This window comes from Callospermophilus lateralis (assembly GCF_048772815.1).
Source record: "Callospermophilus lateralis isolate mCalLat2 chromosome 5 unlocalized genomic scaffold, mCalLat2.hap1 SUPER_5_unloc_2, whole genome shotgun sequence".
Taxonomy (NCBI): domain Eukaryota; kingdom Metazoa; phylum Chordata; class Mammalia; order Rodentia; family Sciuridae; genus Callospermophilus; species Callospermophilus lateralis.
The window spans coordinates 1,972,615-1,987,835 of NW_027510148.1; the positions used below are offsets into that span (position 1 = coordinate 1,972,615).

At 45.1% G+C, this 15,221-nt stretch overlaps 1 pseudogene; it reads left to right on the plus strand.

Annotated features, from left to right (window-relative positions):
* Window positions 1–15,221, plus strand: part of LOC143639848 (E3 ubiquitin-protein ligase TRIM58-like) — a 305,237-nt pseudogene that overhangs the window by 242,158 nt on the left and 47,858 nt on the right.

Genomic DNA, 15,221 nt, shown 5'->3' on the forward strand with positions numbered 1-15,221 from the left:
ATTTTTAACATAACATGGGAATGTCTCCTGCCGCCTGAGCAGGAAGGACAGTCGCATGGACAAGAGCACAGCAGGGGAAGGGGGCTCAGGTGAGCCTGTCCCAGGCTATGCTGACTTTGTGCAAAGTCCAAGCAACAAGGGTGCAATGACTTTGTGGAGTTACTCTGTTCTAGAGGAATTCAAAATCCCTCATTTTGTCCGGATCACAGGGGTTTCCTAAAAGGTCACAGCTTAACTGGGGTGTGCTGGCTGCACGCGGGCTCCCTCATGATCTTCTTCTGGCTGCACTGTCTGCAATTTGACCACCTAACAGATCCCACTGAAATCCTCCTCCTCCACGTGCTTTCCACTTCCCAGAGAGAAGCAGAAGGCAAGCCTCCCTCGCGTTGCCCCGAGCACTGGGGTTGAGGGACTCCTCCCCTCTAGTCACACTCTGAGGATCCTGAGCTGCTCTATGTTGGGAAAGCTACAAATAAATTTCAATTTACACTGATGCAAATGTAAAATGGCACTAAACAAGGTGGCCCGCACTGCCGGCCAGCGTGGAGAGCATTACATCTGATCTGTATGACATCGGGGTGGCCCTGTTGGAGAAGACTGATCTCGGAAAGCCAGCCCTTCCCTCCACTCATCTCCAGGAGGAGCTCAGGCTGGGGCAAAGCCAACGCATCCTGCTTGGTGAGTGCCCCTCTGTAGTCCTGCCAGAGAAACACAGCAATGCTGACCAGAGTCTCTGCTTCTGAGTCAGTGCAGGGATAGGTAATGCGTCCTCCAAAACTGATCAACATTGTAAGAATCCCAAAATATCTATATGCTAAAGTATTCTGTGTGCTTGTTTCATTGAAAAAAATATGAAATATAATTTTTTGGGGGGGTTATACTGTGTGGATAGATGATAGAGAATAGAAAGATAGATGACAGACATGAGTATCTATGTAGGTTTAGATTTAGGTGGATGGTCTATAGACATGACAGATGTAGATACAGACACATGATAGATGGTAGATGAATGGTAGATACAGAAAGATAGGTGACAGTATGAGTGTGTGTGCGTGTGTGTGTGTGTGTGTGTGTGTGTTTGTGTGTAGGTAAATATAGGTAGGTGATATATAGATAGATGAAAGGTATCACACACCACGGAATACAGTTCATCCCCCCAAAAGAATGAAATCCTGTCATTTCCAGCAATATGGATAAACCCAGAGGATACCGTATTAAGTGAGGTAAGCCAGGCACAGAATGGCAAATGCCCCATTATTCCACTCTCATTTTGAACCTAAGATAATTGATCTGGAAGTATGTACTTGGATGGTGGATATCAGCAAGGGATTTGTCAGTCATGGGTTTCAGAGATACTCTCAAAGGATACATTAAACTGTGCGTTTGGGGTTCCTGGATAGCTGTGACCATAGATGATGGTGACATATTGTTTTCCCAGCAATGAGAAGGGTATATATGTTGTCACAAAAATGGGCAGCCATGTGTTTGTCAATTAGCTAGAGCTCATCACTGCACAGGGTACACCTACTTCAAAACATATCATGCGTTGGCTGGGGATGTGGCTCAAGCGGTAGCGTGCTCGCCTGGCGTGCGTGCGGCCCAGGTTCGATCCTCAGCACCACATACCAACAAAGATGTTGTGTCTACCAAGAACTAAAAAATAAATACTAAAAAAATTCTCTCTCTCTTTTTCTTCAAAAAAAAACAACCATATCATGCATGATAGCTATGTACCATTTAATTTGCCAGTTTAATTTTTTCAATGTAAAAATGATTTTTGAAGTTAAAAGAAATACTATATGCTTTTATTCTGTGGGAAATAGTCCAGGAAAGGGAGAAAAATAGTGATACAAAATTGAGACTGCCCTTTACCTGAATAAGGGCAGGTAAAGGCTGGCCTTCCCTTGTGGGCTGCACAGGTCTTCCATACTAACATGCGCTGACAGGAAGACATGTGGGGATCTAGTGGCCAGCCAGAGAACCAGTGCAGATGTGGGCATCTCCTGGATATTCTGACATCTGCACAGAAACTGGAGCTGGCTTATCAACCCTGTGATGGGGGAGAATAGCCATTCTAGGGTTGCTGGAATCTGAAAAGGTGTGAAATGCTCATATACAAAGCCTAGAGATGTGTCACATTCCCAGAGGCTCAAAAGCTCACCAGGAACAGGTGACAAATTTAACAAGATGACCCCCGTCCATTCTGATTTTCTGTGGTCTTGGTCTGCATATGGCCACCCACCAGGGAGGGAAGGCATGAGTGGATGTAGGTCTGCTACCACTTCATACTGAGGGAGGGGAGGTGGATGTGATTATGTGCAGGGCATTGACAGAGAATTGGAGAGTCTAGGACGGTAATAAGAAGAAACACCCAGGAAAACAGCAGCTGCTCATGCAGTTCAAACTTCAGATATTTTAATAACAAGTATAAAAAGTCTTTTCATCCAACAAGCATGATTAAATTGCAAATTGAGATTTTACTAAAGAGCAGTGTGCTATAACTCAGCTTGAGCACTGTGTGCAGAAACTGGCACTCTTGTTCATTACCAGTGCAGGGATTAGTTCAGTATGCAAGGTACAGGTCTCCACCAAGCAAGCCCACAGATGAATCCTGGAACACACTCACAGGGGCAACCTGAGCGACACACAATGCTCCTGTCTGCGAGAAGACCGCATGTCTACCCAGGAGGGACAGGTAAAACATCACTGTTTATTATGATGATGCCTTGTACCAATATAAGGAAAACAATTGGCAAGATATTAGTCAGCAATATTTTAAGTTATTTAAAACAATGGCCAGGAATCAATATCTGTAGTAAGGTATAAATAGTGAGCAGCTGCATTGATGTTCATAGGTGAGCGAGCCTTGGTGATCAATCTCCAAGTTTTCTGGACAACACACAAACTTGAGGAACCCATGATGGTTTCCCTTTATTGAAGCTTTAAGTTGATAAGTGCCAATTGTGAGCCTCTGTGACAGCATGCTACACTGCTGCAGGACAGTTCATTCAGTTGAGATCATGAGTGGGCTTAGTCAATCCTTGGCATGCTTCTATGAACCAGCTGTCATTCTGTGACGTGGGACCTGATAGCTCCTTTGTTTGGCCTATTGGTCTTCATGTATTTTAACACTCATAGGCACCTCCTCCTCCAGTGTCTCCAGCACAGGCTGCCAGGGCAGCTCCTCCTCCTCCAGGGTCTCAAGCACAAGCTCTGTGGGCAGCTCCTCCTCCAGTGTCTCCATCACAGGCTGCCTGAGCAGCTCCTCCTCCTCCTCCAGTGTCTCGAGCACAGGCTCCCTGGGCAGCTCCTCCTCCTACAGGGTCTGCAGCACATCCTCCCTGGGCAGCTCCTCCCCCACAGTGCCTCCAGCACAGGCTCCCTGGGCAGCTCCTCCTGCAGTGTCTCCAGCACAGGCTCTCTGGGTACCTCCTCCCCGACAGTGTCTCCTCCACAGGCTTCCTGGGCAGCTCCTTCTTCTCCACAGTCTCCAGGACAGGTTCCTTGGACAGCTCCTCTCCAGCGTCTCCAGCACTGGCTTCCTGGACAGGTCCTCTCCAGTCTCTCTAGCACTGGCTCCTTGGACAGCTCCTCCTCCTCCAGTGTCTCCAGCTCAGGCTCCCTGGGCAGCTCCTCCTCCTCCTCCAGTGTCTCCAGCGCAGGCTCCCTGGGCAGCTCCTCCTCCTCCAGGGTCTCCAGCTCAGGCTCCCAGAGCAGCTGCTTCTCCACAGTTTCTCCAGCACAGGCTACCTGGGCAACTCCTTCTTTTCCATGGTCTCCAGGACAGGCTCCCTAGGCAGCTCCTCCTTCAGTGTCTCCAGCACAGGCTCCCTGAACAGATCCTCTCCAGTTCTCCAGCACAGGCTCTCTGGGCAACTCCTCTCCAATTTCTCCAGCACGGGATCTGTGGACAGCTCCTTCCCCAGGGTCTCCAGCCCAGGCTCCCTGGACAGCTCCTCTCCTGTTTCTTCTCCAGGATGGACTCCCTGGACAGCTCCTTCGCCAGGGTCTCCAGCACTGGCTCTGATCTCCATGATGATGATGATTTTCAGTGCTCCATGGCCCTCTGTGCCCATTGTCATCCTGTCCCCTCTGGGATCTGATTTAAAAAAAAAAAAAAAAAACAGATTTGTTATTTTTTTTCCTGTGTTTTTGGACCAGGGAATTTCAGAGAATTATTTTCATATCTTGGAAATTTATCTCCCTAGTAGTGGAATTCTCATCCCAACAATTAATCTTCTGTTTTATGCCCTGGAAAGCAAAGTCATGAAGAGAAGCTAATTGGAATAAGGCTCCCAAGAGATTCCAGGCAGAGAATAGATAAATTTGGAGAAAATACAACTCTTTGTTTCTTTGATTCTTTGTATTATTTTTTCTTCTCAATTTAATTAATTTCACCTCTATTTTTTTTCATATTGTCTTCTGATTTAAGTGTTGTTTGGTCTTCTTTTTCTAGGGCCTTGAGGTTTAAATTAGATTATTTGGGGTCTTTCTAATTTTTTTGATGAGTAACTCCCTATTATGAACTTTACTCTTAGAACTGCCTTCATACTGTTCCAGAGATTTTCACATGTAATATCTCTATTTACACTTGTTTCTAGAATTTATTTATTTGGTTTCTCCTGCAATCATTTCCTCATTTAAAAATGTATTATTTAATCTCCAGGTATTAGAATGGTTCCTATTTTTCTTATTGATTTTTTAATTTCATTCCATTATGATCTGATAGAATGCAGGAAATTATCTCTATATTGTTTTGTATTGGCTAAGACTTGCTTTGTGCCCTAAAATATTATCTATTTTAGAGAAAGTTCCATATGCTGCAGAGAACAAAGTGAATTCAGTTGTCAATGGATGAAATATTTTACATATGTGTATTAGAATCATTTGAATAATAGTATTTTTTAGTTTTGAAAAGTCTGTCTTAGTTTATGTCTGGATGACATATCTAATAATGAAAGAGGTGTGTCAAAATCACCCAGTATTGTTGTATTGTTGTCTATTTCGTTCTTTATAGAGAGAAGGGTTGTTTTCATGTACATAGATGCACCATTGTTTAGGGCATATGTAGTTAAAATTTTTGAATCTTGTCGTTGGGTGATTTCCTAACCAGTATGTCTGTTTGTCTCTTCTGCTTAATTTTGGCTTGAAGTCTACTTTGTCTGAGAGTAGCTACCTGGCTTGCTTTCAACTTCAATTTGTAGGAATCTTTTCCCATCCTTTCACCTTTAATCTGTGAATTTCTTTGCCTATAAAGAAAACTTCTTATAAAGAACCTAGTGTTTTGTCTTTTTTTGGTGTGTGTGTGTATGTGTGTGTGTGTATGTGTGTGTGTGTGTGTGTGTGTGTATGTGTGTTTTGTGGTGCTAAGGATTGAGCCCAGGGCTATGTGCATATGAAGGAAGCACTCTACCAACTGAGCTATATCTCCAGCCCTGGTCTTGTTTTTTTTTTTTTTTTAATCCAATCTTCGAATCTCTGTCTTTTGATTGATGAACTTAGAACATTTACATTCAATATTATTATGGAGAGATTATTTTATTTTCTGATATTTTTATTTATTTTTAAGGCTTAATTCATACTTGATTCTCCTTTAATTGACTATTCTTCCAGTGTAATGCACATCTATGCTGATTTTAATTTTTATTTTTCATTTCTTCTGCATGAAATATTTTACTGAGCATATTTTTATAGTGCAGACTTAGTAGTTATGAGTTATTTTAGTTTCTGCTTTACATAGGTTTTGTTGCATCTTTAATTCTCAATGACAACTTTTCTGGGCATAGTAATCTTGGTTGGCATTTATTTTCTTCCTGAACTTGGTATATATTATTTCAAACTTTCCTGGTTTTTAAGGTCTGGGTTGAGATATCAATTGAAATCTAAATTGGTTTACTTCTAAATGTGACCAACCATTTATCTCTTGCAGCTTTTTTTTCCTGGTTCTAGGGATTGAACTGGGGTACTCAACCACTGAGCCACATCTCCAGTCCCATAATTGTATTTTATTTAGAAATAGGGTCTCACTGAGTTGCTTAGCACCTCACTCTTTTTTGAGCTTCGTTATATTCTTTTATTTTTTATTTATTCTATTCTGTTATATATGACAGCAGAATGCAATGCAATTCATATTACACATATAGAGCACAATTCTTCATGTCTCGGGTTGTACACAAAGTAGAGTCACACCCTTCGAGTTTTCATACATGTGCTTAGGGTAATGATGTCTGTCTCACTTCATCAGCTTTCCTACCTCTGAACTCCCTCCCTGCTCCTTCCACCTCTTTTCCCCAGCTAAAGTTCCTCCTTTCCACCCATGCTGCCCTCCCATCCCCATTACAAATCAGCCTTCTTACTTCAGGGAAAACATTCAGCATTTGGTTTTGGGGAGACTGGCTTTCTTCACTTAGCATTATCTTCTCCACCTCCATCCATTTACCTCCAAATGTTATTCTCTTTTAATGCTGAATATTATTCCATTGTGTATAGATACCACATTTTCTTTATCCATTCATCTACTGAAGGGTATCTAGGTTGGTTCCTAGATATATAATATATAAGAATATAATATAAATTTAGCTATTGTGAATGGTGCTGCTATAAACATTGATGTGGCTGCATTGCTGTAGTATGCTGATTCTAAGCCCTTTGAGTATAAACCAAGGAGTGGGATTGCTGAGTCAAATGGTGGTCCCATTCCCAGTTTTTTAAGGAATCTCCATACTGCTTTCCATATTGACTGCACCAGTTTGCAGTCCCACCAGCAATGTATGAGTGTGCCTTTTCCCCACATCCACACCAATACTTGTTCTTGCTTGTATTCTTAATAGCTACCATTCTAACTGGAGTGAGATGAAATCTTAGAGTAGTTTTGATTTGCATTTCCTTGATTATTAGAAATGTTGAACATTTTTTCATATATTTGTTGATTGAATATATATCACTTTCTGAAAAGTGTCTGTTCAGTTCCTTGGCCCATTTATTGATGGGATTATTTGTTCTTTCAGTGTTAATGTTTTGGAGTTAGTGCTCTATCTGATGTGTAGCATCTCATTTTTGCTAAGGCTAGCCTTGAACTCACAATTCTGCCTCAGCTTCCCAATCCTCTGGGATTGCATGCATGTGCTACTGTGCCTAGCTCTTACAGCTTTTAGAATTTTATCCTTATTCTGTATATTATGCATTAGCATCTTGGAGAGGATCTTTTTTGATTTTTGCCTATTTGGAGTTCCATATGCCTTTTTTATTTGGATCTCCATCTCGTTCCTAAGACTCAGAAATTTTTTCTAATGGTATTTCATTGAAATGGTTATGCATTCCTTTAGTTAGTATTTCAAACCCTTCATCTACACCAAAAGTTCTTAAATTTGGTCTCTTGATGTTATCCCAGATTTCTTGAATATTCTGGTCATGGTCTGTTAATATCTTTATTTTTAGCTTCATTTTTAAGATTGTGTGGTTTTACTTCAAGACTTGAGAATTTATCTTCAAAATGGTCTAATCTATTAGAGATGCTTTTATTGAATTTTTCATTTAATTTATTGAGTCATTTCCAGGATTCCCATTTGGCTCTTTCTCAGAATCTCTCTTTATTGAAATTATATTTAACTTAACTTTCTGTGCTTTCTCTTGAAGTTCACTCCTTAAATCCTTTGGTAGCTAGTTGAATTTTTTTTTTTTTTTTTTGGTGGTCAGTGGGGATACTCGGTTTGAACCCAGGGGCACTCCACCACTGAGCCACATCTCCAGCTCTATTTTGTATTTTATTTAGACAGGGTCTCACTGAGCTGTTTAGTGCCTTGAATTTGTTGACGCTGGCTTTGAACCCACGATCCTCCTGCCTCAGCCTCTGGAGCTGCTAGTACTACAGATGAGTGCAACTGGACCCAGAACTAGTTGAACATTTTAACTATGGACTTCATAATTTTTCTCCCACATTCTCCACTGTGGTGCTGAGTCAGTTGTTGATGTGTTGTGAGCTGTGTGGGGTGGTTTGTTCCCTTGCTTGTTTATATTCCTTGCATATCTGCCTTTTGTTTGTTGTTTGTTTGAGTTTTGGGGTCAGGGATTGAATATAGGGGTGCTTGACCATTGAGCCCCATCCCCAGCACATTTTTTACTTTTTGAGACAAGGTCTCGCTAAGTTGCCGAGGGCCTAAGTTACTGAAGGTGGCTTTGAACTTCTGGCCCTCTGCCTCAGCCTCCCCAGCTGCTGGGATTACACGTGTGCACCATGGTACACAGATGCCTCTTCTTTCATGCAAGGGACTAGTGAATTTCTCTCTCTTAAGTGCCCTGGGCTGGGCAAATATTGTGGTATTGATACTCTCACTCAATGTGTGTTCTCTGCTGTTCCCAGGGTCAGCTCCAAGGTGAAAGAAGACATTGAACCCTATTCACTATGAACACTTTATAGCAAAGTCACACACCAGTCAAATCTGGAAAAACAAAAACTTGCTGATAGTGTTCTCCACAGTTCTTCTAATCCAGAGGTGAACTTCTCTAATGTTCCAAAATGAGTTGAAAGATAAGTCATTAGATATAATAAAATTGTCATAACATGATACAAAAGTTAAAGGGGGAAGAGAAAAAATGGGAAAAAAGAAAGAAAAGAATACAGAAAAAAATTCATGATAAGGTAGAAAGAAGAAAAGGATGGAGTGGGCATTTGAAGCTGTAGCAGGTGATGTAAGAAGGTTAGAAGGGATAAGAGGAGCAAGTACAAACCTGAGCTAAGAAACCAAAAAGAATGATTCCAATTAATAGTTCAAAAAATTAGAATAAATACGATCAAATCAAATACTAGGTCACAATTATCAAATCAAATTGAAGAGTGATTTTTACAAGATCAAAGTTGTCATTAGAGCTATTAATAGTAAACCTTGCCAGGGTGAAGAAAATTCTCATTGAGTGTTTATGGAGAGCAGTGACTTGGACCATGGCCATTACTGCCTCAGAGCTACGGCTGCACTTTGCCCTAGGAACATTCTATGCAAAGATGCAGGACAAGACTGCCCAGGAGCTATGGTAATGCCCTGCCTGAGGAAATTCTGTGCAAAAGCACAGAACTATATCAGTCTTTACTTTGAGCTCAGACACCAGCTGTCAGGGATAGAGAATTCTGAGCATAACAAGATAACCACAATGTCTTGCAACCACTGTGACCTTCAAGCCTGCCTGCTTTGCAAAAACCCTGGACAATGGGCTTCCTGGGTGCAGCAGGATAATAACAGGATGTTCCTAGCACTGCAACTGTAGGATAGCTGCAAAAATGTTTCTACCTCTGTAACTTTTTTGTGCACAAGGAAGCCTCTTGATGACTCACAAGCCTTGAACCATTTACAATGCCCCTATAGTTTATATATATATATGGAGAGAGAGAGACAGAGAGAGAGAGAGAGAGAGAGAGAGAGAGAGAGAGAGAGAGGGTGTCTCTGATTATGAGACCCTCTATAATAAACGTGTGTGCTATCTCTGGGTCACTGCTCCTCGACCATAGGACATCAGAGGTCAGTGTCCCATCTGACCCCCGTTTTCTCTCTTTAAACATTTATGTATCTTTCTAATCTCCCATTGCCATTCCCCGGTTTGTAGGGTTTGGCAGGTTGTGGCATGTCTTGGTTCGGATTTCATCGGGATTTGGGACCTTTAGAAGATGTCTGTCACTCTTTAGCTCTGCTGACCCCAGAGTTGCTGGGGCACAGGAGCCACTATCCTGATTACCTTGGACTTCCCAGCAGCTGGGTTTGCTTTGTCATCCCAGGGCCTGAAGCTTGGAGGGTGTGGTGCGGTTGCAATTGTGCCCAGGAGCTCAGGATGCAGGGCTCTGGCTGTCACTGTGACTGCCACAGGTCACTGCACACCTGCTCCCCCCACAGGGTCCTCTTCATAGAGCATAGAGCATGCTGGCTATCTGCAAGCAAGGACCTATGGTTGTGGGTTCTCCAGAAGCATCCTCTTTGACCAACAGAACCCCGGATTGCCCCTGCTTCTGGATAAAGAAACCCAGCCACATCAACCGGGTTGCAGCTCCCACTGCCCAAGGTTATGAACCAGGTCCTGCTCCCCTGCCCTGACTGGGACAGAGACCACATCCTGCCCGTGTCCAGATGCCCATGGGCTGCTGCCAGTGGTCACAGATGCCATCCATCTCTGCTGCCTGAGATGGAGACAGCTGTCCCACTTTTGTCCAAGTCCCCTCTGGGTTGCAACAGTGATGCAGGTGACATTTCTCTCCTCACTCAGAACAGAGGCTGTCTTCCTGATGGATCTGAGCTCCTTGTCTACTGCTGTGAATGTGAATCCCTGTGTCTGAGCTCCTCCCTGCCCTGGCTGTGCACTGTGGGTTCCTGATGGATCTGAGCTCCTTGCCTACTGCTGTGAATGTGAATCCCTGTGTCTGAGCTCCTCCCTGCCCTGGCTGTGCACTGTGGGTTAGAACATCACTTCCTGAGTGGGGCTGTTCCTGCCCACTCCCCTTGTCCACGTGGGGGTTCAGTGACTTTGGGCCATAGTGACCCTCTACAAGTTTGTCATAGTTGGATCAGTGAGCTACAGGGGCTATTTGACAGCTGCTCTCCCAAAGTGGGAGGCGCAGTTGATTTAAATTCTCCTCAGGCAACAGGCCAGATGCGGGATCCATGGGATGGCTGCCTGTGGGGCTGAGCTGTCTGTCCATGATTGGGTGGAACTGCTTGATCTCTTTCTGTGCCTCCTGCTCCTCCCACACTTACCTTGGCCTGCCTTCTCCAGCTGCGGTGGGGAGGGAGTGACGGGCTTCTCCCCTCTCCTGGTCCAGGTTTGGGACTGGGGAACTCCGTCCCCATTTTCTGTTCCAGGATCCCAACTTCAAGCCCCACCCCACCCCAGGCCTCAGAATGTCTACTACTGGGCCATGGGCCTTTGCTCTGTCACCCACCTTCCTGGCCAGCTGTTTCTCACTACCCCTGGGGAGGGTTGGGGTCACCACTGTACCTTCTTCCCAGACTGTCCTTTACTTTGAGAATCTGAACACACTGTGTTGACAGGTACTGTTTGGATTAAGCAAGTTTGCTGGTCCTTCCCCTTCCTGTACCATGTGGCACCTGAGGAAAGGGAGGTCAGTGGAACATCATAATCCTGAGCTGGCCCTCTCAGTTCCCCTAGCCAAGCCAAGGGATCACAGAGAGCACCCAGGTGGGGAGGTCACCTTGGGATCGATGGGGGTCTTGAAGGGTCCTGGCTTTCCGGCTTGCACATTGGGGATGGGGACAGCTAACATGATATGCACAGAGTAGATCTGTGCAGGTATGCCAGTGGGCTGCCGGTCACACAAGGACACAGCACACCAAGGAATCTGATGCTGATGATGTCCCTGCTCCCACAGCCCAGCTTACAAAGCCCTCTCCCAGTGGTGACTGGAGCCCAGCTGAGGGCACTGTGGAAAGGACATGCTCATCTGACCTGCCACCACCAGAGAGCCACTAGGGAGAGGGCAATGCCTGGTGGCCTGTCAACTTCAGACAGATTGCCACCAGAGAGTGGGTGCTGCCTGGAGAAGCACACTGAGGGCTTGTCACCTCCAGACACTCTGTCACCAGGGAGGGGGTGCTGCCTGGTGAAGCACTGAGGAGTGGAGGTGCCATTGCTCAGCCTGTTGCCACAGCTCTTCTCAATGAAGCCTGGGCCCCCACCTTACCCTGGGACATTTTTTGGTCTCCTGGCAACCGATCCCTCTGTCACAGCACAGCTGGACTGTGGACCCAATACCTGATGTTCACATCTACTTCCAGGTGCAGTTTTCTGTTGTCATTGAGTGGACATTGTGCTCTGTCACTCCCCAGCTCCCCTGAACTCATCAGCCCTTGGGCTGGCACATTTCACACTGTGCAAGCCCTGGGTATCATCTTTATTCCTCCTTACTCATGCTTACCTCTCCTCTTCTCACTCCTGCTTACCTCCATCTCCTTACGCATGTTTACCTTTCCCATCCATATGCCTTCTTACCTCTCCACTCCTCACTCCTGCTTACCTCCCCTCTCCTTACTCCTGCTTACCTCTCCTCTCCTTACTTCTGCTTACCTCCCCTCTCCTTACTCCTGCTTACCTCCCCTCTCCTTACTCCTGCTTACCTCTCCTCTCCTTACTCCTGCTTCCCTCTCCTCTACTTACTGGTACATACCTCTCCACTCCTCACTCCTGCTTACCTCCCCTCTCCTTACTCCTGATTCCCTCTTCTCTCCTTATTCCTGCTTACCTCCCCTCTCCTTACTCATGCTTACCTCCCCCTCTACTTACTCATGCTTCCCTCCCCTCTCCTTACTCCTGCTTCCCTCTCCTCTCCTTACTCCTGCTTATCTCTCCTCTCCTCACTCGTCCTTACCTCTGCTCTAATTACTCATCCTTACCTGTCCTCTCCTTGCTCCTGCTTACCTCCCCTCTCCTTATTCATGCTTACCTCTTCTCTCCATTCTCTTGCTTACCTCTTCTCTCCTTACTCCTGTTTACCTCCCATCTCCTTACGCCTGCTTCCCACTCCACTCCTTACTCCTGCTTACCTCCCCTCTCCTTTCTCCTGCTTATCTCTCCTCCCCTCACTCCTGATTACCTCTCCTCTTGTTACTCCTGCATGCCTCTTATCTCCTTATTATCCCTTACCTCCCCTCTTCTTACTCCTGCTTACCTCACCTTTCTTTAGTCTTCCTTATATCTCCTCTCTTTACTCCTGCTTACCTCCCCTCTCCTTACTTCTGCTTACCTCCCCTCTCCTTACTCCTGCTTACCTACCCTCTCCTTACTTCTGCTTACCTCCACTCTCCTTCCTCCTGCTTTCCTCTTCTCTCCTTACTCCTGCTTACCTTTTCTCTCATTACTCCTGCTTACCTCCATTCTCCTCACTTGTGCTTACCTCTCCTCTCCATAGTTGTCCTTACCTCTCCTCTCTTTACTCCTGCTTATCTCCCTCTCCTCACTCTTGCTTATTTCTCCTCTCCTCTGTGTGTGACTTCATCCAGCCTCTTTGCTGTCACTGCTTCTGCTGGTTTGTGGAGTCTCCTGGTATGGCTCTCCACTGTGCTCCTAACTTCACTCTCTACCCTTTGTCATCCATAATGTGACATATTCCTATTTCAATTTCTTTTTTAAACATCTTGAACAGATATCTGAAATTTTTTGATATTGTCTTATAGTTAGCTGTGCTTCCTCAAAACAGCCAGTTTGAATTCCTGCTCTGGGACATCCACACGCATCTCCATCTGATGAGGAGCAGCCACTAGGTCTTTAGCCAGATTCTGGTGCCCCGTTTGCTCTCCCCCTCCTGTTTTTTCCCATAGAGGAGATTGAACCCTGTTGTGGTTTACCACTGAGCCACATCCCCCAGCCTTGTTATTGTTATTGTTTTATATTTTGAGACAGTGACTCGGTTGGCTTTGAACCTGCATCCTCCTGCCTCAGCCTCCCGGGTCTCAGTGATCACCAGCCTACCTCACTGCATCTGGCTGCTCTCATCTTTAAGGGTGTGTGTCTGGATCTTCACTGCAGAACTTGGCATTAATACTCGTCTCCGCCACCTCTTTCTACTTGTGTCTTCGAGGGAGGCTGACATGGCCTTGTGCAGACTGTGGGCTTCTCGACTTGGGGGTGTTGCTCTTCTTGGCACTATTGGTGTGCTTAGCCCAGGTCTGCTGCTGTTGAAGGGATTTTGAACCCCGCAGAACTTTGTCTTGGGCAGGAGGTAGAAATCGCTGGGCCCCAGGAATCCAGGGTAGCTCTTCCCTAGTGGGATCACCTAGGATGCTCCCTGAGACTAGCGCTTTCCCGCGTTTCCCTCCAGTCTGGACCCTGCAGATACCGCAGACCCAGCCTTCCTGGAAGGGCCCTTGTAGGTCAGCAGGCTTCTTGCCATCAGCTTCAAGTTCTAAAACTATTGCTGTAATTTAGCGCATCACCTCCAGTACAATGTAAATTTCCTGGCTCTGGTGGTTATTTTATGGTTGTGTAAAATGTCAATATTAACAGAAATTGGAAACCTACTGTTCAAATCCTGCCACTTTTCTGCATATCTGAGAGTGGTTCAAAATAAAAGTTAATAAAGTTTAGAGTTGTGTTTCTCTGCCATGAATAGTGTGTGGTGGTTGGAGACCGGCTGGCTGCGGAGGGCTGTTCGTGTATTGTTTCTTGACCTGTGTCATTTCATGAATGTGGTGCTCACTGAGCAGTAGGTTTGTTTTGGCACATTTGCGTGCTCTGTCCCACCACACGAGAACAAGTCAACACAACTCATCATGTGCCCAGTTTGCTCAAAAGGCTTGGTCTGCCACTGTGTGGAGTCACTTACCCCCGAAGAATGCAAAAAGCACGTTCCCAGGCAAATAGCTCCCTTTGTTGTAGCACCTGGGGTAACTTTTTTTCTTTATAAGATTAGATGAAGTAGTTTGATTAAGAAAAAAATATTTATATCTGTTCATTTCTCTTGTATTAATTTTTAGGAATATATCTGATAAAAATAAGGAAGAAAATATTCATGCAAATTTCTATTTGGCAGTAAATATACAGAGTTCTCATGTGACTCGTTTTCTTTTACTGATGTTTCTGGAGCAATTGCAGAATGGAAACTTGTGCCTGTCACTCAGGGCAGGCATCACAAGGGACCAACTGCACATAAGTGACCTTCCCACATCCCCCAGGACTCACTCATCCAGACCAAGCACTGTGGTGGCATCCAGGATGGGAGAGTTGAGGCTTCTGGCCCTGACACAGTCAGCAGTTATGACCCCTCCCAGGATGCTGTGACTGTGACGTCAGATGTGGCCTCTGCTGCCTCTGAGCGCCTGCTAGTACTCAAAGGCTCTCCCATTCCCCATCAGTGCCACTCACCCATGGATTGGAGCTGCATATTTTGGTGGTGGCTGCACCCAGCACTCCAAGGTGATCTCAGAGCTCCCACCAGGGAAAGCATGGTTAAACTGTGAGGCGACTTCTCTTCCGTGTCATTTGTGGATTGGTAGGCTTCCCTTGCTACCGCAAACGTAGTCACAGAAAAGCAGCAGACATGTGGCTACTGTTTAGGAGTTTTCATTTTGTCCATCTCCAGTAGCTAGGAGGCCCTGTGCCCAGTGAGAGGTTGCTGTGAACTCCACTGTGGGTGTTTTTCCCCAGAGACAAGAACAGATGACTTCTTTAGATTCCTAAAGTATGAGGAATCAGTTTATATATATATATATATATATATATATATATATATA